The following is a 23,536-nucleotide window of genomic DNA, read 5'->3' on the forward strand; positions in this document are numbered from 1 at the left end:
AAGAGTACTGGTTCCGACATCACAGAGATGTGCGTTGCATGATAAGAAACCTCGGCCCACCCACTTGGTTTGTTACATTAAATTGTGCAGAATATGCATGGGAAGATTTACATGATTTCCTACGCATTTCAAACAAAAACTAAACAGACATAGATATACTAACACCTGGAGAACTTTGCTCTCTAGATCCTTTTAATGTTTCAAGATATTTCCCTCACTGTTTCATTGCTATGCTACACTTTATTTGTAATAAAACTGTTCCTCCCCTCGGAGAAGTGCAACCTTTCTTTTGGAGAAGAGAATACCAAGCCAGAGGAGCACCACATATCCACATGCTTTCATGGATTAAAGATGCTCCTAAATTTGGTCAAGACAGTGATGCCACTGTTTTACAGTTTATCGAAAAATAGTTAACTTGTGAAAATCCATCGGAAGCAACAAATAGTGATCTTCATGCACAAATTGTGCAATTTCAAAGACGCGAATGTGGCAAATATTGTTGTTGCAAATACAAAAACAAAAAGAACTACTACACCCAATGCTGCCTAGACCAGTTACAGTAACATGTGAAGTGAACAACTCCATGTCTTCAGTTAGACATAGTGTTAAAGGTAAATCACCTAAGAACACGTATTACATAAAAAGAAAAGAATAATCAAAATATTTCAATGATTACAATACAATCATTGCCCTCTTATGGAAAAGATAGATGTGCAGTACATTGCAGACAATTCCACTGCAGTTGCATGATGTGTTACAGCCTACTATTTACCAAACGCAGAAAAAACAGAGCTTCAAGACCTCTGGAATGACCTATCATCGGACAAAACACTTTCTCAGAAATTGTGCAGCTATGGCATAAAAATGCTCTCTCATAGGGAATGTGGCTCCTATGAAGCAGCAGATCGTTTAACCGGTACTGCTTTGTATGGAACATCTGAAAATATAGTATGGCTAAGTCTTGGTCCTGCTAAATCTAGAAAAAGAGTTCTCAAATTATACGATGAAATAGAAACAATAGCCAAAAATGATCCCAACAGCCAAGACATTTTGAAAAACAATTCACTACACACATACTACCCGAACAGGAGTAATACTTTGGAAACCATGTGTCTATACCACATAGCCCAAAACTTCACATACAAAAATAATATAAAACCCGATGAAAAAAAGGTAGATATAGAGTGACAGATTGTGAAGCCAGTTAAGTGAAACTTACAAAAAATGAAGCTTAATTAATCATATCATATTGTCATTAAAAACACCTCAACAAAAAGAACAATATTACATGTCCCTGCTGCAACTTTTTAAACCATGAAGAAAAGAAGAAGAGATACTAGAAAACTATGTCTCCTATGAAGACGCTTTCAAAGCAAATGAAAGCACTACCACTGATGTAAACTTTACGCAGTACAAAACAATCTTGCACAATGAAAAGCAACACAAAGAAGAACTCCAGGCCCAACTAGATAAGGAAACTCCCGACAGTAGTCAACCTTCTGTGCCATGAAGTCAAGAACCACTGGGACAGCCAATAATAGCAAATGAGGCAGAATTAGCTATGACAGAAGTAGAGAACACCATGTGTCCCTATGAAGAAGATACAGAAGACTTAACTGTACTACAATCAAAACTGAACAAAGAGCAGCATACTATTTATCAAGAAGTAACAAAAGAAATTGCACATGGTGTACAACATGAAAATAAAGAATGTATCTGTCAAAATTACAAACCTATACTACTTTACGTAAGTGGTGAAGCTGGTTCAGGCAAAACATTCTTAATCAAAATCATCAGCAAGTTCCTTCAAGAATTGACAAACAACAAACTTTCAGCTGTTGTAACTGCCCCCACAAGTTTAGCTGCCTACAACATAGGCAGTGTCACTTTACACTGATTACTACTCCTTCCAGTAGAACACCAAAACAAATTAGAATATTACAAACTTTCTACAGAAGCTGCAATGGAACTACGCAGAGTGTTAAAACAAATGAAAATACTACTAATAGATGAAATGAGCATGGTCTCCAACCTAATGTTAGCTTTGATTCACCTCAGATTGCAAGAAGTACTTAAAACTAACACAGCTGGTTTGGAGAAAATATAAAAATTATCCTTAAACTATAGAGTAATGCGTAAACGTAACCTTGACGTGGAGCAAAGACTAGTTAATGGAGCACTGGGTACAGTTGTTGGCTTTGAAACATACCCACGTGACAACAACATTCAGTTGTCAATATTTTCTTTGACAAACTTTCAGAAGTAAAAAGGATAGGGCGCTCAACAGCTCGATTCCTTCTCTTCAAAGACATGTATGTAAGCAGAAAACAATTTTCTCTGACGCTAGCATACGCAGTCACCATTCACAAATCACAAGGTCTTACCCTAGACAAAGCATTGATAGATCATGGGAACACAGTCTTTAAAGAAGGCATGAGCTACATAGCACTATCACGCTTACGTACACTCCACGGTCTATTTCTAATCAACTTTGATGCAAGTAAAGTAAACACTGATATTCCTTGCATTTTAGAATACAATAGACTAAGTTCACTATACACCCCATCTAAAAACAGATCCTGTTCCACAAAAAGGAAAACGTTGTAAAAGAAAACTAATTCAAACAGAAATGCAACAGCATCTCACTGCAAATCCTCCAAAGAGAGTAAAAGAAGCTAATACTTCATCAATTACCGCAGCCAAAGAATAACCTATTACTCAAAGTAACTCAGAGACTTCTTCAAAGAAGCAACACACACCCCGAAAAAATGACTTAGACACAGAACTATCTGTTCCATTCAAATTTTTAAATCTAACTGGTGCAAGTTGCTATGCAAATGTAGCAATGAATATTCTATTTCAATTGCCACCAATTGTTGACAACATTTACTTACACAGTACAGACCAATTTTGTTTGCAAATGTTAGTCCTTCATAGAAACGCAACAAACAATCCTGACAGCACGTATAGTGTTCATGGAATAAGACAAGAATTGGACTACTGTGCTGGAATGGTGAAATTCACTATAAACTCACAAGAAGATACACAAGAATGTCTAATGTACTTACTACAAGTACTGGAAAACAAAAACATACATATAAATGAAATCTTCCAGATTTCATACATGGGGAAACATACATGCACACTCTGCAACAATGTGGCACAGTAACAAATCCCTAATGAGCGCTTCATGTATATATCCATACCTAATTGTGAATCCATTCCATTTCAGCAATTTGTACAAAATGCAAACCATGGTAGATTATGTACTATCTGCAATTCAGATTATCGCTCCACCTTACTAATACAAACACATAGTAAATATGTAATACTCATGTTTCTATGTTACGATGCAGGTAGTACCAAAAACAACTGCAAGCTGACTGGATTCACACATGGTCAAGTATCACTTGGTAAGAAAACCTTCACAAAAATAGGTATAATCTACCACGCAGGAGTCACAACCAATGCAGGTCGCTACACTGGATATATAAAAAAGAAATGTGGATGGTTCGAATGTAATGATAGTACCATTACTGTAAAGCAGAGATTACCAGGAAATCTTACAAACACTTATTTAATCTTCTTAAAACCAACATTTTATAACTAATCTGTACTTAAACATTAACACAACTTCAATTAAAAAGCTATAACCAATTAGAATACGCTAACAGGTATCTAACTGCCCCAAGATTTTTCAACAACCAAACAGATAAATCAATACGACTAAATTATAACAAAACATAGACAGTTAGAATACGCCAACAGGTATCTAACTGCTCCAATAATCTACAACAAGCCAACAGATAGAACATTAGCCAGAAACAACAAGTGAACACTGAAAACAAACAAACAAATAGACTGTAGCATAACAAAAAATGTTCTTTTTAATCCGACATGGATTTTTTTTTTCCCACAGACCCAATGATTTGAAAAACAAACACAGAAACTAGGCAAATTGCACAGGACACTGGTTTGGAAACTACTAAATATGAGGGTAAACAAAAAAAAACTGAAATTACTATTATGCAATTTAATAAGTCTTTATAAAATACATACACTAACATGCTCTTTTCTTAGCCAAACGTGCCCAGTCGTCTCCAGACCTACGCGACCTTACACAGAGCCCGGAAAACAACACAGATCATCTCACAACACAATGTGCTACAATTCGGAATATGAAACTGTGATTTAAAAGCAAACAGCAAGATTGTACATTTCGTAAAGTACTTTTATTTGACATCAAATGTTTAGAGAATATTCAGCGATTTGCATTTGTCTTTGCTGTCGATCCGCAAAAGTTCATCTTGAGTCACGCGCTGTTCCTTTGCGGTACACAGGGTGTTGGTTTATGATAAAAGAAGCACTGTGGTCGCACTGATAGTCGGAAGGCTGTTCCAACAACGAGGCATTAGACCACCATAATGGTTGGTATGTTGCTTCTAACCGCTAGTATCGTGTAAGGCCCAGTTGTCTCCAGTCCTACGTGACTTTACACAGAACCCAGAAAACAACACAGATCATCTCACAACACAACATGCCACAATTCGGAATATGAAACTGTGATTTAAAAGCAAACAGCAAGATTGTACATTTCGTAAAGTACTTTTATTTGACATCAAATGTTTAGAGAATATTCAGCGATTTGCATTTGTCTTTGCTGTCGATCCGCAAAAGTTCATCTTGAGTCACGCGCTGTTCCTTTGCGGTACACAGGGTGTTGGTTTATGATAAAAGAAGCACTGTGGTCGCACTGATAGTCGGAAGGCTGTTCCAACAACGAGGCATTAGACCACCATAATGGTTGGTATGTTGCTTCTAACCGCTAGTATCGTGTAAGGCCCAGTTGTCTCCAGTCCTACGTGACTTTACACAGAACCCGGAAAACAACACAGATCATCTCACAACACAACATGCCACAATTCGGAATATGAAACTGTGATTTAAAAGCAAACAGCAAGATTGTACATTTCGTAAAGTACTTTTATTTGACATCACATGTTTAGAGAATATTCAGCGATTTGCATTTGTCTTTGCTGTCGATCCGCAAAAGTTCATCTTGAGTCACGCGCTGTTCCTTTGTGGTACACAGGGTGTTGGTTTATGATAAAAGAAGCACTATGGTTGCACTAATAATCGCAAGGCTGTTCCAACAACGAGGCATTAGACCACCATAATGGTTGGTATGTTGCTTCTAGCCACTAGTACCGCGTAAGGTCATATTGGTCCTTGGCGATTGTCCCATAAAATGGTGAGGGTCATGAAGTTGTTTAGAAGTAGCTGCACCTGGCAGTTAAAAGATCAGTCGGCCGGGGTTTGAAAATCGTGGCATTGACAGTACGGAAGGATATACCTGTTTTAAAAAAACATAAATTAGTCTCACCAGCCGATCTTCATTAAAAATATTCATTTTATTTATTAGGGCGTGAAACTATTTGCTAGCGAGGATAGTGCAACAGAGTATGTTAACTTATTCCCATTAACCCACCCTCCGTCCTCTGCCTTTTTCAGAGCCCTCTAAGCGACAGGGAACCAATTTGGCGGTGATAGTGCTCGGTAGAAAACACTATGCCACATTGAATGAACAAGTGAAACTTAACCGGGGTTTAACGCCACGCTATTGTTATTATATTCCGGTATAAAATAATCTAAAGGGTTACTTACATTATATTGGCATTTTCCATTGTCTAAGCGTAGTGCAGTCCCAAAATACGACTCCGTCTGTGCCAACGATTTTTCTCATAGTGATATAATATATAAAAGTGGTTTCGTTTCAGAAATTTCATCCTTATCGTGTCTTACGTTTTTGCAACACTCCTTCAAAAGAAGTCTTTTAGCACGATCCCTGTCTGTCAAGGTCAAAAAACAATAGAACCTTATAGTGCGAGTCGTGGGCCTCTCCGGCACGCAAGCAAAAAATGGAAGCAGCTGACCTTGACTGTAAACGACCATAAATTCTTAGTTTGCAACATTGTGTGTACAACCATCTCTGAGAAATTGCTTTTTTCACTCCATCTTTGTATATTGTTTGTGTGCTAATAAAGGGACGTTATGGTTCCAAGTAAAACCGAAAATCCCCGGAAATTCGCCAGTCATGGTAAGCTAAGCAACCATAACTCGCACCACCACCGTGCACTACTAAGACTAACACCCAGGACATCAAAGATGACATCACAAATGTCATTGATGACATCACTGATGACATCACATGTGTATGTACTTTTCATGAAATATGTGTACAAGGGATTCTTATTATAATGTTGTGAAAAAAGTGTCAAGGATCATTGCAATAAATATCATACCCTAATTAGTGCTTTGAACGATGCATTGATATAAATAGCATTCTATTATGGGGTTCTATCTATATCTAGTATACTAAGCTACTAATGCAGAAACATAGCATTGTGTGCAGCTTACAAGATGAAGGTATAATATTTGTAATGTTAATATGTTGAATAATGAAATGATAATTGTTTTCTTAACAGATTTTTGTGTACTGTGAAATATGTAATAAGTAGCTAATAAAACCCATGTATTACTTAATTGCATTACTATAGAGAAAACAGAAAGAGACAATAACACATACCAATATACATATACATAGGGTAAATAGCAGCTTTGAAACAGAGAAATCATCATTTATTTGCTTGAAAATAATGCTGTCTTTAAAGATTGTGTCTTCCACTATGTATATGCTTCATATGATGTGACTGGACTCTAAGGGAATTACTATTAGAACCTACTTGTAGGATACGTCTACAAATAAAATACAATTTTTAGTTTCTGACTGTTACTGAAGAAAACCATGTGGCCTAGATATGTCAGCTAAAGAAAAACGAGTGAGCCAGAAGAACACTCGCGGTGTCCTGAAATGTTCGTACATAAAGAAAATGGGGGTGTTCTGAGGACGTTGTCCGTATTGTTCGCTGGCAAGTTGCATGTGTTATAAGAACACTCGTGGGGTCCTGAAATGTTCGAAAATAAACAAAATGGGGGCGTTCTGAGGACATTCTCCGTATTGTGTGACTGCTTAGCTGTATGCAATGAGGGAATGGCACAGAGAGTGAAGTGGAAATGGTAGAATGGCTGTCCAAGAGTTACGCGGTCCGCGGACACCGCGGCTGTCCGTTGACAGGGCGTGATACATCTGGGTTTTTCCAGCAAATCCAGCATGGGAAGGGAAAAAAAGGAGAGCCAGACATGTGATATCATCAGTGATGTCATCAATGACATTTGTGATGTCATCTTTGATGTCGTGGGTGTTAGTGTTAGCAGTGCACGGTGGCGCGAGTCATGGTTGCTTATCTTACCATAACTGCCGAATTTCAGGGTTTTTTCGGTTTTACTTTGAACCATAACGTAACTTTAACAACGTTTTTTCACTGAATTTCATAGGTTTTTAGTAGCGCAACTTAACCATAACGTCCCTTTAACAAAGTTTATTTACTGAGTTTCATAGGTTTTTAGTAGCAAAACTTAACCATAACGTCCCTTTAACAAAGTTTTTTTACTGAATATAGATATAGATAACATAAATTTGATACATTTTTACTAGGATTCCCTTAGTTTCCATACATATAACATAGAAAATACTGAACCCCTGCCCCCGCTCGTCATTTTGATGTCCGCGCACCGTGCGCATGTGCGTGGATGGACGCAGTCACCATCAACATTATCCACATTCTTTATCATACAATAAAAACACTGAACATGTTCACAAAGCAGCACATAAATACATTACATTTAATAATAAATAAGAAGTGGAAACTGTATATGTAAGACACCAACCATCCACTGAAATAGCATTTGCAATATAATGGAATATACCAAAACAAAATAAATGTGCCTCCAACAGAATTACCTCAAAGAAAATGCACAGCAAAAAAGCAAGAGCACACCTACACAGCAGTAACACCTAAAGGTTTGTAAGAAACTGGTAAGTACACTACATTTATTTCATATATTTATAAATGTTCTGTATTAGGTACACTAAAACTAATATATATTTTTTTTTACACAGAAATGTCCAGTACTTTGAAATGGCTGGTAGAAAATTTCCCATAGGATGAAATGAGTGAAGACAGTGATACTAATGGTAGACACAAAATTTCTCTCTATAAACCAATTACTAACCATTACTTTATGTGTACTTAACACATTTGTCTAAAAGACTATTCAGAAACTAAAAATAATATACCAAGAGAGACATTAGAACATACTCTGCAGCGAATGTTACTAAAAATGGATATGTTAATGAAACATGTCATTCTTATGAAACACTTTGTGGAGGACCACATAAACGAAAACATTAAATATCACTGACCCACATGTACCTATTCCCCCTCTCCATGTTTCAGCCAACTATCCCCAAACCTTCCCCAGAAAGAAAAACATTACAATGAGACTTCCATCCCTTCCTCCCCTCCCATACATAATGTCCAAACCCCTAATTCCCCTGTATTTGTTTCATTTTCTGCTTCCACCTCTCTTTCGTAATTTTTATATTATACAATAATACCATTTTAAGTGTGTTCTTAGTATATGCTGTGTCTTATTTTTTTTTTAAAAGGCAGTTAGGGAGTCCGCGGACAGCGCAGGTGTCCGGGGTGTCTGGAACTAACCAAAATGGGAGTTTCCTAAGGGCACTATAACTGTTCGTACTGTTTGTAATTAAAATGGTGGTGTCCTTAGAACACACAATATGTCCACCTGTCCGCAATTAACCAAAATGGGGGTGTCCTAAGGACACTATACCTGTTCGAACTATCCACAATCAAAAAAAGATGTCATTAGAACACACAAAATGTCTGCCTGTCCGCAAATAACCAAAAAGGGGGTGTCCTAAGGACGCTATACCTGTTCATACTATCCGCAATCAAAATGGAGGTGTCCTTAGGACACACACAATGTCTGCCTGTCTGTAACTAACCAAAATAGGGGTGTCCTAAGAACACTTTACCTGTTCTCACTGTTCGTAGTTAAAATGAAGGTGTCCACAGGACACAAAATCCTTCCGCATGTCCGTAACTATTCAAATTAAGGTGTCCTAAGAACACCCCCCCTGTTCGCAATGTCCGCAACCAGAATTAATATGACACACATTTATTTTATTCAGGGACTTCAACACTGTTCGTAGAACAACCGCACACAAATGCGCACCACACCCTTGGGCCCTACGAACATTTCACCTGTCCGTAACTGTCCACTGCACATGTGTCACACTTTTAATTAGTTCGGGGACCCGAACACTGTCCGTAGAACACCCGCACGTATGCGCACGACCAACCCCGCGCATTTGGTGCCCTTCTGACAGCCATCCCATCATGTGACCGCACCCACGCTGAGCGTGTGTCCATATTTGTGGACACTGTCCGTCCCCCGAACATTTAAAAAGTGATTTTTTGAGCGACCTAAGGTATTTTCCAGTAAAAGTTCACCATTGCACATGTTCCAGACAATGTCCCTGGTGATCTACTTACTTTTTGGAACTTTTTGAGCCAATTCTTGGTGTTCGACATGTCCGCGTGCAACGCAGGTGTTCATGAAGGGCGCACCTACAACCCTCTAATAGGCCACAACATTCTCATTCTGTCTTTCTACTACTACAGATTGGCCTGCTTTTGCTGCTTTTGCTGCTCTTGCTGCTTTTTCTTCAGCTAAACTGATGGCATCCATGACTGCTGCTGGTGCTACTGCTGTCTCAGCACCACCCCCACCCCCTCCACCACCACCACCTCCCCAAGGGCCTGCAGAGTGGAACAGGCGTGAGGATGCAGAGGAGAGAGATGAAGAGGATGAGGAGGATGAGGTAGTGGAAGTCCCTACTACTAGCACTCATTGTGAGTCTTGGGTGTGGTGGTAATTTACCACTCTTGATGGACTGCTAAAAGCTTGTGTGAACAAGGTGATCTGCACTCAGTGCTGCATGGTGCTGAGTCATGGCAAGCCTGGTTCATATAGCTATGTACGACATCAATGAAGCAACACCTAAGGTTGTTCCATGTTGGGGCTATTCGTAAGGTTGTACCTTACGCTTCTGCTCTTGCCACCACAAGAGACACTCTTGTGGGACAGCTCATCCCTCCAGCTGCCTCGCAGGCCATTTATGATGCTGTTGACCCTTACCTTTCGAGGGTCACAATATTGTGCATGTACTGTGATGCTGTACTCTGCAGGGGTGAAACCCTTCGGAGTGCTTTCGAGACTGCGGTCAAGGAGCACGAGAAGGACTGCCCACTACCTTAATAAGGCCCACCCTACAACTTCCTCTCTCCACCTGCCCTTTCTTATCCCCGTGGTTGGTGTCCTTTCCTTACCCTCCTTTCCCCTCCTCTACTTGTGTGTCATGTTTAAAAAACCAAGAAAAATATAAAACAACAAAAACCAAAAAGCCACCTTGCACAGTTCAAAAATAGAAGTGACAAATAAATAGTGCAGGGCCCTGGGCATTTTTTAGAAGTCCACAGACAGAGCGCGGACAGTCCGCGGATATTTAATTCTTCTGGGGTACTGCCCTATCAGAACCATTGCACTTTTCTCTGGGAGGAAGTGGTGGATCTGAAAAGAGCCTTTTTTTTTCAAAACTTCAAATGGCCAATACATATTGCAAAATGGATTGCTGTTATTCCAAAAAAGGTTACAATGCATTTTGTATATTTTGCAGAAAAATCTGATTGCCGGCATAAGTAAGATATGCTCCATCTCTGCGAAAAATGTGTGTACTACGAAACATAAAGTTTTCATTCTGAAAAGAGGACATACCAACATCTCTAAAAAAGGCACAGACAGCCTTTTAAACATTGTGCCTTGCTTTCTCCATTTGTGGACCAAAACAAAAAAGAATGCAGCCACATTTGTCTATGCGCAATACGGGAAAAAATTACTCTGGAATTTGGATACATGTCCATGACTTTCCCAAGTCCTACATTCATTGCAAATTGCAAAGAGATTGCAGACGCATGTCCTAAACTGTTCCCTTCTCAATGAATAATAATAATGTCTGGATGACACGGGGTCACCCAAGTAGCACAGAGAGGTAACAAATCCAGCCACTTCATTCCATGCACTCCATGCCAGTGCACTTCCACGTGAGGGAATCCAAGATGTGCAGCCACTCCACAGCGATCTGCAAGCACCTCCAACCAATTAATCCATGAATCTCCCAAAATTCAAACAATCTGCGTTAAAAAACACAAAGGCATAGCTATCTGCTCCCCTCTAAGGAAAAATAATGTCTGACAAACTCTCTCCTTAAACAACAAACCCAGTAAACCTTATTGACCAATCGCTTCCTCTGCTCAGTCTCATTTGCCTGCCTCTCAACCCCAAAATCCCTGTATGTAATATGCAATGTCCACGGACAACCGCGATGTACGCGGCCAAATCGAAACATTTGAGAATGTGGAATGAACATTTAAATAGTGTGCCCCATTTCCCCTTTGAGGTTGGCTCTGAAAAGAGCCTTTTTTTTTTAATTCTTTGCACTTTTTTTTCTTCCATATTTTCCCTTATGTTCCAAAAGAGCATGGCATTTCCCATAAAAGATAAAGACATGCCATCTTCTTTAAAATAAACAACAGTACCAGAATCAATGTTCTCATTATTACAAAAGAACATGCCAGCTGTAAGCATGAAAGCAAACATGCCCCGGTTGATTTCACACCTAGCAATATTTCGCTGAGGACAAAAAACAGAACTATTGTCCCATATTGCCCTAGGTACTAAACCAGAAAAAAGAATCTTGGCATTTGGAAATACTTTCATTACTGTCTGAACCAAGTGTTCCAGATCTTCCAACAAAGTAGGGGCACTGACATAGCCCAAATTCAACACACCACAGTGCAAAACAACTACATAAAGGACAATGATCTAAGAAAATTACGGACCAGCAATGTCAGTGTCATAATCTCACTGCCATACAACTCCAGGCAAAAGGCGAACTACAAAATCTGCCCAACATTTTCATCAAGCAGGCCGATAAGGGGTCGAATATAGTGATCAAGGACAGAGTCCTTTATGTCTCTTTATTATGTTTTTTTTACCATCTTTGCGCAGTCCTTTTTGCTTTCCAAAATTCTTTTTATTCCACCTTCTTTTTCATGCTGTTACACAGTTGCTTCCATCTTATTTATACACTCCTACTCACAATCGTTGCCATATCTCCAAAAACTTGAAAATTCCCTGCACATTGAAACCAGGCACAGTGCTCCACACCACCTCCACCCCTTTACATCAAAATGTTACGCTCACCTGATATCCACAGGGACGCCACTCTGCCCGGGTTGGTTGCAGGTATCTTCTCCCCAGTTTACCCAGTTGTTGTCTATGGAGGATGTTCGGCCTGAAAATACAAGACGGCTGGGTTCAAGACTGGCCAACTGAGGTAAATATCCTCCCACCACCCCAGGTAAGCTTCTTGTGCTGTTTGTGGTTTAGCACTGCCAGAATATGCCTTTAGTCCGTAAGATATGCAGAGTCCAAAAGAAGCTGTTCACTGGAGCTGAGAGCGGATAACAGGATGGAGATTGCAGGTAAGATGCTGCTAACTATGTCCCTTTTGTCTCCTCTGCAGGTTCTTTTGCTCCGAGGCTCGTGGGTATCACAGGACACGGTGAGTGTCATGTTGCAGTCTGCAAAGTAACGCAAAGTGTGCTTTCTTGTTCGGGTGTGGTTTAAATAGCCTCAACAAAATAGTCCAGGTAAAGTAGTCCTTAGGCCACCACACCCAAAACACTATACCGCATAGCTTAGTTCTCAGGAACCAAGCTATGTGGGTGCCTCCATGTTGGCTGCAGGCCCAAATGAAAAAGTAGTCCCGCTTACACATGTTCTTCAAAGTGAATGAGCCTGGCGCCATAGGTGCCAGGACTGGCCCCAATAGAGTTTTGGGAGTGGATGCCAGGCCGTCAAGGCCTTGATGGAGCCCCAAGCCCTGATCCTACCTGGCAAGTGGACTTGCCAGTGGGGGTCTGGGGTAAGGGTCGTGACACAACATTGTTTGCCACATTCCTGCATTTAGCATACTGCTCCAAACCATGTAAAAACAAATCTCCAGCCACCAACACCCTGACTTTCTGCACATCTGCAACCTTCACTACACACAGCCTCTTTCAACACAAACCACAGCCTCAAGACCTGATTGGCTGATGCCTACAGTCCTATTTCCATGCCAGATCTGTTGAGAAGTCCCATATGTGGTATGCCCTTTCCGCGGACAGCCTCAGTGTCCGCTGAGCGCGTAACACTTGGACAGCCCTTCTACCCTTTCCACTTCACTCTCTGCACCATTCCCTCATTGGCTACTGTTAAGCAGTCACACAACCACATACCAATCACATCCAAGATCTCTACATCTAACTCCATCACGACAGATGAGCACTTTAGATATACTATAGATCACTCTCAGTACAATTGGGCTGTGACTTCAAAGGACCTACAGCAACAACTACTATAAAACGCCCCAAGAATTCTACTTTCAGATTCATGCACATCCACATGCATGAACACAGACTACAGGTATGAATATTTTCTACACAGTACATGTACAGCTCTTCTATTAATGCATACAAACAGAGTAACTGCCACTTACCCTGTAAAAAATGTAAAATGAACTTACTATCATTTCTCCCATCTGCTATGATGAAGTATGATTTGCAAACCTGTCGGCTCTCCAAATTTTATTTACACACACAGCTATCTAAAAAGTGTCATTTCATATTAAAAGATGGGAGAAATAACATTATAATTATGGAAAAAGGCTTTCTAGTGTGTTATAAAATTACACACAGCCAGGATGAGAAAATGCATCTTCATTCATGCACACAGACAGACAATATAATTAGAAAGGCTCTGTACTGAAACAACCCCACTGCCTCTACATCAAATCCTTCTGCTTTATTTCCCACACCTTCACAAATGCATACATTGCATGCTTTTCTGTACAATATCTGCCATTTACCCTCTTAAAATAGAAAAACTTGCATATGATTATTTCTTCTATCTCCTAACATCCAAAACATAGCCTTAAAAGGCCTGGTGTGCTCTATACGTTTACTATTATACTCATTTGTAAAACATGTTCAACCAACAGATTCTAAGTAAAATATACAAGATGGCAAAGGAAAGTGCAGTTTACTAGTATACTCATTGGTAAAATATGTTCAACCAACAGATTCTAAGTAAAATATACAGGATGGCAAAGGAAAGTGCAAAACAATGTCTACATTAACAAAAGTGCTATAAACACACATATTCACTAACTTCTTTCTTTTACAATTGCAGTGAAGACCACTCACCTGAAAAGCAGCAGCGTCTGAAGTACGAACAAGGACTTAGAAGAAACCTACCCTTTCCATACAAAAAAGTAAGTACAAAACTAACATAATGTTCTAACTGTTACTCAAACACACTAGCATTATAGTATTGTAGAAGAAACAAGTATATTAACCCTTTACCATTAGATGTATTGTTAGTGCTTCCCCTTACCAGTTGCATACTTTATATTGCCATCTAAAGCCCAGTATATTAACACACAAATACAAGAATAGCCTTCCAAGTTGATGTAGCTGCCCATTGCACAATCACACACCTTCACAATCATACTTACCATCATACTCAGACACTCATTCACAAAGTATGCCTATGTACACTGCACAACAGCCCAACCCACACTTTCTTTTTTTTCTCCAACAGACCCCAAAGAATGCCTACCAAACATCAACTCTGTAGAAAGCAACACAGAAGCAGAGCAAATCAAATTAAAAGTGTCCAAAATAAGCATCCATCTCCAGCAGATTTTGTACAAAAAGTTCAAACAAAACAGCTAATACAGTCATTAAGCAAAACAAAATAAGCTTCCAGTACAGGTACTTTCCATCCTCCATCAAAATGTAAAGCCAAACAGAAAGTGATTAGCAAGACTTCAACTACCACTACTGCTAACACTGGATCTATACATTTGATGTAGTGGCAAGCAAGCATTCCAAAAAAAAAATGTTTTACAAAAAATGTTCTGCCACAGAGTCTGCCACAGGGACTTCTGTCTCTGATGCAAATGCTAACCTTTCTTATTAAATGTGTGACAAATGGATAGGTCTTAATTCCATTGAACTGTAGAGAGACAAATTAACTTATACTGTAGTCTCTGAACACTTGAGCCTGTGGCAGTGATTGGGGAGTGACTATGGATTATTATTTCTGTTTGTCCATAGGTTCTCCTCTTGAACTTCCCTACAATGGCGATGAGAAGCAGGGTAAAGTATACACCCTGTGTCAAAAACTGATGACTGAATGTTGTGAATCACCAATATCTTTGTTTTTTTAAGAAGACTGTCCTGATGAAAGTGGTTTCACTAAAATATACACCACTGAAACCGGTAGACAGTGGTTGTTACATGGTGGAGGCCAAAATCATTTCTACCTAGACCATGAACAACCTTATACATGTTTTTTTATCTGTCCCACACTCTGTCTAATACATACTACTTCTTGGACGGTTGTTGTGGGCTGTTTGTCTTCGTCTTGAAAAACCTCACTCCAAATAGGGAACACGTGCTATAGCACTGTATTGGCAATCTGTAGGTTTTTTTGAGCTTTTAGTTCTTAAATCAGAGCTACTACCCTAGGACAGTTGGACCAGTCTACAGGATATTAAAGTAATTTGGACCCAAAGTAGAAGTTCAACCCCTTTTCCTTGTCCTTTAGCCCTAGGTGTTTAACTCTTTTTAACCCTTCTTTTGCCCATACTTAACCAGGAGGATATCAGTGATGCTTTGAAGCACATTGTGCATAGGCGCTATACAAATAAACAATCAATCAATCAGTCACTTGGGACATACAGGAGTATAACAATTATTAAATTGTTACTATTTTTCAAAAATGATTTCTCTTTGCCATCTTCTCTTGTCCCTATTTTTCAAAGCGTCACACCAGTGCTATCTAAGGAAGGTTTCCCATTAGGGACGAGGGAGGGACATTAAGTTTTTCCATCGATCCTTCTGTCTTCTATATCTACCCTGTATTTCCCTGGTCACTGTGCACCGCTGATCACCTCTGGTTGAGGGATTATTCACTTCTCCTTGGAAAACCACATACAGTTGTGTGTTGCCCTCTGTCGTGTTACAACACTAGCCTGTTATGGCTTCACCCTGTACACTGTTATTATCAGTGTCCCCCTTGTTATAACTGCCACAGGGTCCTTCAGAACCTTTTAAAAACAGGAGAGAAATCATGGACAACCCTTAAAACCTACCGTAGAAAATGAATCCTAGAAGCTCTCGTAGACAGTGCAATCCTTCTTTCTCAATAAGAAGTTATTTATTTTAGTTTTAAACAGAATTAAACCACTTATAAAACTAACTACTAAATTACAAAAAAGACTTCTCAATAAATAGAATATCAACAAAAATAGCTTCTTAAACATCTGAGGAGGTGAATGGAGTCACACCACGAGCACAGAACCATATTTTAATGAAGTGTAAAAGCAAAGGAAATATCGAGGCTGAGTTCCACAAAGGAAATACACCAAACACGGGCTATAAAGATTCACAGATCTTTTATTCTGCGCAATTTACAAAGAAACATAGATACCGATAGCTACCTGGCTCTCACCACCACACAATGAGTACCAGCCCGTCAAAGAGAGGAGAGAGTGCTGGACATCTAGACATTCAAACTTTTATGCAGTTTTCAGAAATATTGTCCAGTCCCTCTACATGTTAATAATTTGTGGTGTAGAGTTTGTGCCTAGTTCATATACAGCTTATACAATGATATGCAGAAGGATTACATGAGTTTGCATTTCCATTAAGTTACAATGGTGATGTATATTCTCGGATCCTGCGATAAGCCTTAGTCTATTTCCCTTCACAATGTAGTTTGGCCTGTGTCCACGCTTGAGATTTACTCTGTATTGTCCCAACGTTTACACAGGGTTGAGTCTTATGTGCGCAAACAATACTCAGATGGCAGTTCATTCGGAGCACAAGGTCTCTTTACCCAGTCTAAACAGTCAGCTCTCGTACAGTCTAAACATTAACAGAACTCAAAGGTTGGGGGGCTTGGTTGCAAGTTGAAAACACAGTCCACCATTTCAGAAGAGAGAATCATACGAACAGAAATCAAAATAGCGGATGACTCTAAAATGGCGGCAAAGTCGATTCAAAATTGGAACTTTGCAACACAGTTTTCCCCATAGAGCAACTAGGCTTAGGCCAATATAAATCAAAAGGAGGCACTATATGATTTCTCCCAGGGGTTAATCACCCAAGAACAGGTCATTGGGCTGTGTTCGTACTGGTAGAGAGATTCCCAGACCCCCCCTTGTTTTGCATAATATTAACCTTCGCCTATAGCAACAATAAGCACTTATCTCCAATTCATTCATATCTTGAGCATATTGGGGATAGCAGTGGAGTTCCATAATTGGAGTTAAAATATCATCACAAGACCTTAACAGTAGTAGTATACCATATGAAAGAAACAATTACCAAGTTGTGCAGATAACTTTATTACTTCATAGGAGGGATGTGTGTCTGGCACAATTAGCTAATTATTCATCATTAATCAGGTACCCCTAAACCTTTATCCACATGCTATCATGGTGCTCTTTTCTATGTGTCTACATTACTTGAGGTTCAGTATCAGTAGTGGTCCATTCCACCATCCCATTCTTCCAAATGTGGAGTCATGGTATCTACCTCAAGAGCCAATGCCTAACCATACAACAATTCACAGATATAATTCCCATCTTGATATACTTATATATTCATATATCTTGTTCTGATCTCAGAGTGCATCTGACATCCAGCTGGATTGTTAAATTCTGTATTGGATTTTCTCTCCAATTCCCCAACCACTTCTGTTCATAGCTGTGCAACAATAGGGCAAACCCAAATTAAGTGGGATTAGTCTGCCTTTCCAGGTTGACATCTCGGGAACACCAGAGAGGCCATTTTAAGTCATCTATGTGGAGTGTAAAATGTTCTGAGATGGACATTTTTCGGAATTTGCATTGATCTCACATTCCCAGAGACCTGCTTCACTATTAGACATGCAAAAACACTGTTAAACCATTTTAGTTCCCAAAGTTGAATTTTCAATCTGAAGAACTGCAAAACACATCCACATTTCGGCCCTACACCAGCTGAAAAGTTACAACAGCACAACATTGGGTTTGAAGTCAAGAATCCATGTAGTAGGTGTCTTCCTCGTTTGCTTGTGTTTCTCTCTTGTTTTTCACTTGAATGGTATTGTACTTCTTTCCATCCTACACCAGCTTTTCTTGTTGCCACCCTATACTGCCTTTTGGCAATAGTCTGGCATGCCGCTGCTGTGTCCCTGAATTCAACACAAGCCAGCTCACACACGTTAGGTCTTTCAATCCAATTTTTGGCTTTATATATAATTTTTTTACGCTTTGGCTCGCAGTGGTTTAAAACATGCAGGGCGCCTGGGAAGCAGCTCGGCTCATTCAGGCCAAGGATCTGTTCAGTGAACAGCAGGAGATGCCCATCTCTTTGCCCACAATTGGGGCAAAAAAGACTAACTTGAATTGTAGTACGGAGATCACCTTACTTAAGGATATTGAGAAGCTGCGCAAAAAGGAGATCTCAAAATGGTGGGAGGAACACTCACCACAGAATTATCTGGACATTGGTCATGTACCTCAAAGATTTTGCATTATGACAATGCCATCCTTTGAGGATCAAGATCCGCTCATGCTCCATTAATGGGGCGAAGCCAGCAAGGGCTGCTCTGCTCATTTTCTCACCATTCTAGTCAAATATGCCAAATCTGATCGAGTTTTGGCTCTTGAAGAACTGGACAAGAAAGAAATTGAACTAAAAAAGGTTCCCAGTACAGAGGAGGGCAAGCAATTAAGTGTAAAAAATAAATGAGGCTTTGACCGCATACGAAGAAGATATTAAACAGCGTAAACATTGCAAGTTTTTAAGGGATAAACTGGACTATGAGACAGGAAGGATATTCACCTTTGCCAAGCGATTTAACTCTTTGCGAAAAAATCCTGTCATTCTGCCTGCATCTGTTATGTCTGGTGATCGTGGCAGCATGTTGTCTTAATCAGATATTTCAGCCTCTGAAAATGAGGAGCCAGCTGTTAAGCTGATTTTTTTAGACGAGATGCGTCTACTTTGTCAAGACGGGAAAAATCAAAAACGTGGCAGAGGTCAAGGCAAGCCAAGAGGAAGATGAAAAGGACAGAAATCACAAAAAGGACTCGCCGAGGCTGGCGTGGGAAACGGATCAGGCGTAAATCAGGAGAGCAGATCAATGCGCTCTGGAGCCAAAAAATAACTATTGATACCATGAAGCTTTGCCAAATCATTAACCTGTCCTCCCATGTGCTTACCAAGCCTCAATCCTCGGTTCTTTCCCTTGGTCTCAACTTCTGCCCCACCAAGGCTTTTGATTATGTACAGGCACATCTCAACTTAGATACGTTTTTCCGTAAGATAAAGCTTAAGAAATTCTTCAGCACAAATCCGATGGTCATTAAGCCCTCCGTACCTCGTACTGGTCGCACTGACCTTATTTCAGACATTCCATCGCTCATGGATTTAGCTTGTCTGGAAGACACCCAATTTGATCCCACCAATGTTGACTTTATGGACTTTGACATTAATCCCAATTGGGACATACACACCAGGCTCAAGAACAAGTCCAAATTCAATCCTCAGTTTCCCGTGGGTGGTTGTATTGAAGCGTTCTATGATTTGTGTGTCATTGATGCAATCAATGACATTTGTGATGTCATCTTTGATGTCCTGGGTGTTAGTCTTAGCAGTGCACGGTGGTGGCGCGAGTTAGCTTACCATAACTGGCGAATTTCAAGGGTTTTTTGGTTTTACTTGGAACTATAACGTCCCGTTGACAAAGTTTTTTCACTGAATTTCATAGGTTTTTAGTAGAGCAACTTAACCATAACGTCCCTTTAACAAAGTTTTTTCACTGAATTTCATAGGTTTTTAGTAGCGCAACTTAACCATAACGTCCCTTTAACAAAGTTTTTTCATTGAATTTCATAGGTTTTTATTAGTGTAACTTAACCATAACGTCCCTGTAACATTTTTTTTTACTAAATTTGAAAGGTTTTTATTAGTGCAACGTCACCATAACATCCTTTTCAATAGATGAAGACCACTAACATCTTATGTCCTCAAAGTGGGAACGCCGGGTGGTAAAAAAAACAAAAAGATTTTCCTTCCTACACCAGGACGCCTTGGGCGTCCCGATGTAGGAAGAAAAATCTTTTACCAAGATGACCACCATGGAAAGGGAAGGCGGGGTGTATAAAGAACACAACAGGGCATGAGCGGGGGTTGGGGGGAACAGGGGAGACACATGGGCATGAGCGGGGGTGAGAGGGAACAGGGTACAAACGGGGCATGAGCAGGGGGCGGGGGAAGGAAGGAAACATGGGGCATGAGCGGCAGTGGGGGGAACACGAGAGAGACACGGGGCATGAGCAGCGGGTGGGGAGGAACATGAGGGAGACACGGGGTATGAGCGGGGGGTGGGGAGGAACACGAGGGAGACACAGGGCATGAGCGGGGGGGTACAGGGCACACATGGGGCATGAGCGGGGGTGGGGGGAAAGGAGAGAGACAAGGGGCATGAGCGGGAGGTTGGGGGGTAACACGAGGGAGACACGGAGCATGAGCAGGGGGTGGGGGAGCACGAGGGAGACACGGAGCATGAGCAGGGGGTGGGGGCAACAGGAGACTGACACGGGGCATGAGCGCGGGGTGGGGCCAACAGGAGAGAGACACGGGGCATGAGCGGGGGTGGGGAAAACAGGAAACAGACACGGGGCATGAGCTGGGGGTGGGGGCAACAAGAGACAGACACGGGGCATGAGCGGGGGGTGGGGAGCAATAGGAGAGAGACACGGGGCATGAGCGCGGAGTGGTGGGGTACAGGAGACAGACACGGGGCAAGGGTTGGGGTAACAGGAGACAGACACGGGCATGAGCGGGGATTCGGGGGAACAGGAGACAGACATGGGGCATGAGCGGGGGTGGGGGGAACAGAAGACAGACACGGGACATGAGCAGGGGGTGGGGGGCAACAGGAGAGAGACACAGGGCATGAGCAGCGGGTGTGGAGGAACATGAGGGAGACACGGGGTATGAGCGGGGGGTGGGGAGGAACACGAGGGAGACACAGGGCATGAGCGGGGGGTACAGGGCACACATGGGGCATGAGCGGGGGCGGGGGGAACACGAGGGAGACACAGGGCATGAGCGGGGGGTTGGGGGGTAACACGAGGGAAACACGGGGCATGAGCGGGGGGTGGGGGAGCACGAGGGAGACACGGAGAATGAGCAGGGGGTGGGGGCAACAGGAGACCGACACGGGGCATGAGCGGGGGGTGGGGCCAACAGGAGACAGACACGGGGCATGAGCGGGGGGGTGGGGAGAACAGGAGACAGACACAGGCATGAGCAGGGGATGGGGGAACAGGGGACAGATACAGGGCATGAGCGGGGGTGGGGAGAACAGGAGACAGACATGGGGCATGAGCGGGGGGGTGGGGGCAACAGGAGACAGACACGGGGCATGAGCGGGGGGTGGGGAGCAACAGGAGAGAGACACGGGGCATGAGCGCGGAGTGGTGGGGTACAGGAGACAGACACGGGGCAAGGGTGGGGGCAACAGGAGACAGACACGGGGCATGAGCGGGGTTTCGGGGGAACAGGAGACAGACATGGGCCATGAGCGGGGGGTGGGGGGAACAGAAGACAGACACGGGCATGAGCAGGGGGTGGGGGGCAACAGGAGAGAGACACAGGGCATGAGCGGGGGTGGGGGTACAGGAGACAGACACAGGGCATGAGCAGGGGGTGGGGGGCACAGGAGAGAAACACGGGGCATGAGCGGGGGGGTGGGGGGGTACAGGAGACAGACATGGGGCATGAGCGGGGGCTGGGGGGCAACAGGAGAGCGACACGGGGCATGAGCGGGTGGGGGGAACAGGAGACAGACACGGGGCATGAGCGGGTGGGGGGAACAGGAGACAGACATAGGGCATGAGCGGGGGCTGGGGGCAACAGGAGAGCGACACGGGGCATGAGCAGGTGGGGGGCAACAGGAGAGAGACACGGGGCATGAGCGGGGGTGGGGGGAACAGGAGACAGACACAGGACATGAGCAGGGGGTGGGGGGAACAACAGAGACAGACACGGGGCATGAGCGGGGGGTGGGGGGCAACAGGAGACAGACACGGGGCATGAGCGGGGGGGTGGGAGGCAACAGGAGACAGACACGGGGCATGAGCGGGGGGTGGGGGGCAACAGGAGACAGACACGGGGCATGAGCGGGGGGTGGGGGGCAACAGGATACAGACACAGGGCATGAGCGGGGGGGTGGGGGGCAACAGGAGACCAAAGAACTGACAAAGGGCTGTTTTTTTTATATATAGAGAGAGGCCTAGGACGGTGCCCAATGGAACTCGTATTATTACAGAAAATAGGTCCTAGCTCCTCTCAAGTCCTCGCCCTTAAGGATCCAAAATAAATTGTTCGGATACCTAACGACCTGCCCTCTTTAGTTGCAACAAATAGCACTCACAAACATCATTGAAAAAATATATATATATTGCTATGCTTTATTACAAAATTCACTCCATATTAAAACATTTTTTTTATAAAAACGGCATTTCAACCACAATAATTCATATGTGTGGAGCAACAAAACAACACTTAAATGAAAAAGTAGAAAACAAGTAAAGAAAGAAAACAGAAAACCAAAGATAGAACTAAAGGAGTTCTGTGTTTAACGTGAAAAGAAACACCTGCACCTTTAATAAGCAGAAAAACAGCAACACAATTAATGTAGCAAATGTTACTCATTAGTGGTTGTTATTAATATTACAAACACACACATCCAATTGTATACTAAACAACACATAAAAAATACACAATATGAAACATTAGCATCTGAGGTCCAAATACAAATCTGATGTCTAATTATGAATCTATTAAATTAATATTGAGATCCTATTATTAATTCTAAGTAGATAGCAGCTCTTAATGCCTTGTTAAAACCGTGACAGTTATCTCACAGCCAGAGAAACCCGACATGTTTCATTCCCATAGTTCTTCGAGAGAATTATTAACGGGAAATTCTTCAGGGGGGATGTACTGTAGACAACAATCGGAATTACAATAACTGGAACAATTCACAGTATTAACAGTGCGACCTGATGCAAGCAAGCGGGGGCAGCTCTTTGATGAAAGGCTCTGAACACTGTATGGTGTCAGCCTAAATGGGAAGGGAGAGGAAGAGAAAAAGAGAAAGACAAACGTACAAATCAGTTGAATATACCAAATACAAACCCTCAAAACAAGTAGTCTATAGCCCTTTTTTTTGGAGTATCAAAAATGTAGAGGCTTACCTCACTGCCAACTTATTTTTAGGAGCAGGGGTAAAAGGAGAGTCTTTGCGTGAGGAGGTTCCGCCCTCTACAAAAAAATGGGAATGCAACACCTTGTCAGTGGTGTAACAAAACACGCTA

This window comes from Ambystoma mexicanum, chromosome 11, assembly GCF_040938575.1.
Source record: "Ambystoma mexicanum isolate Mex_15411 chromosome 11, UKY_AmexF1_1, whole genome shotgun sequence".
NCBI lineage: Eukaryota > Metazoa > Chordata > Amphibia > Caudata > Ambystomatidae > Ambystoma > Ambystoma mexicanum.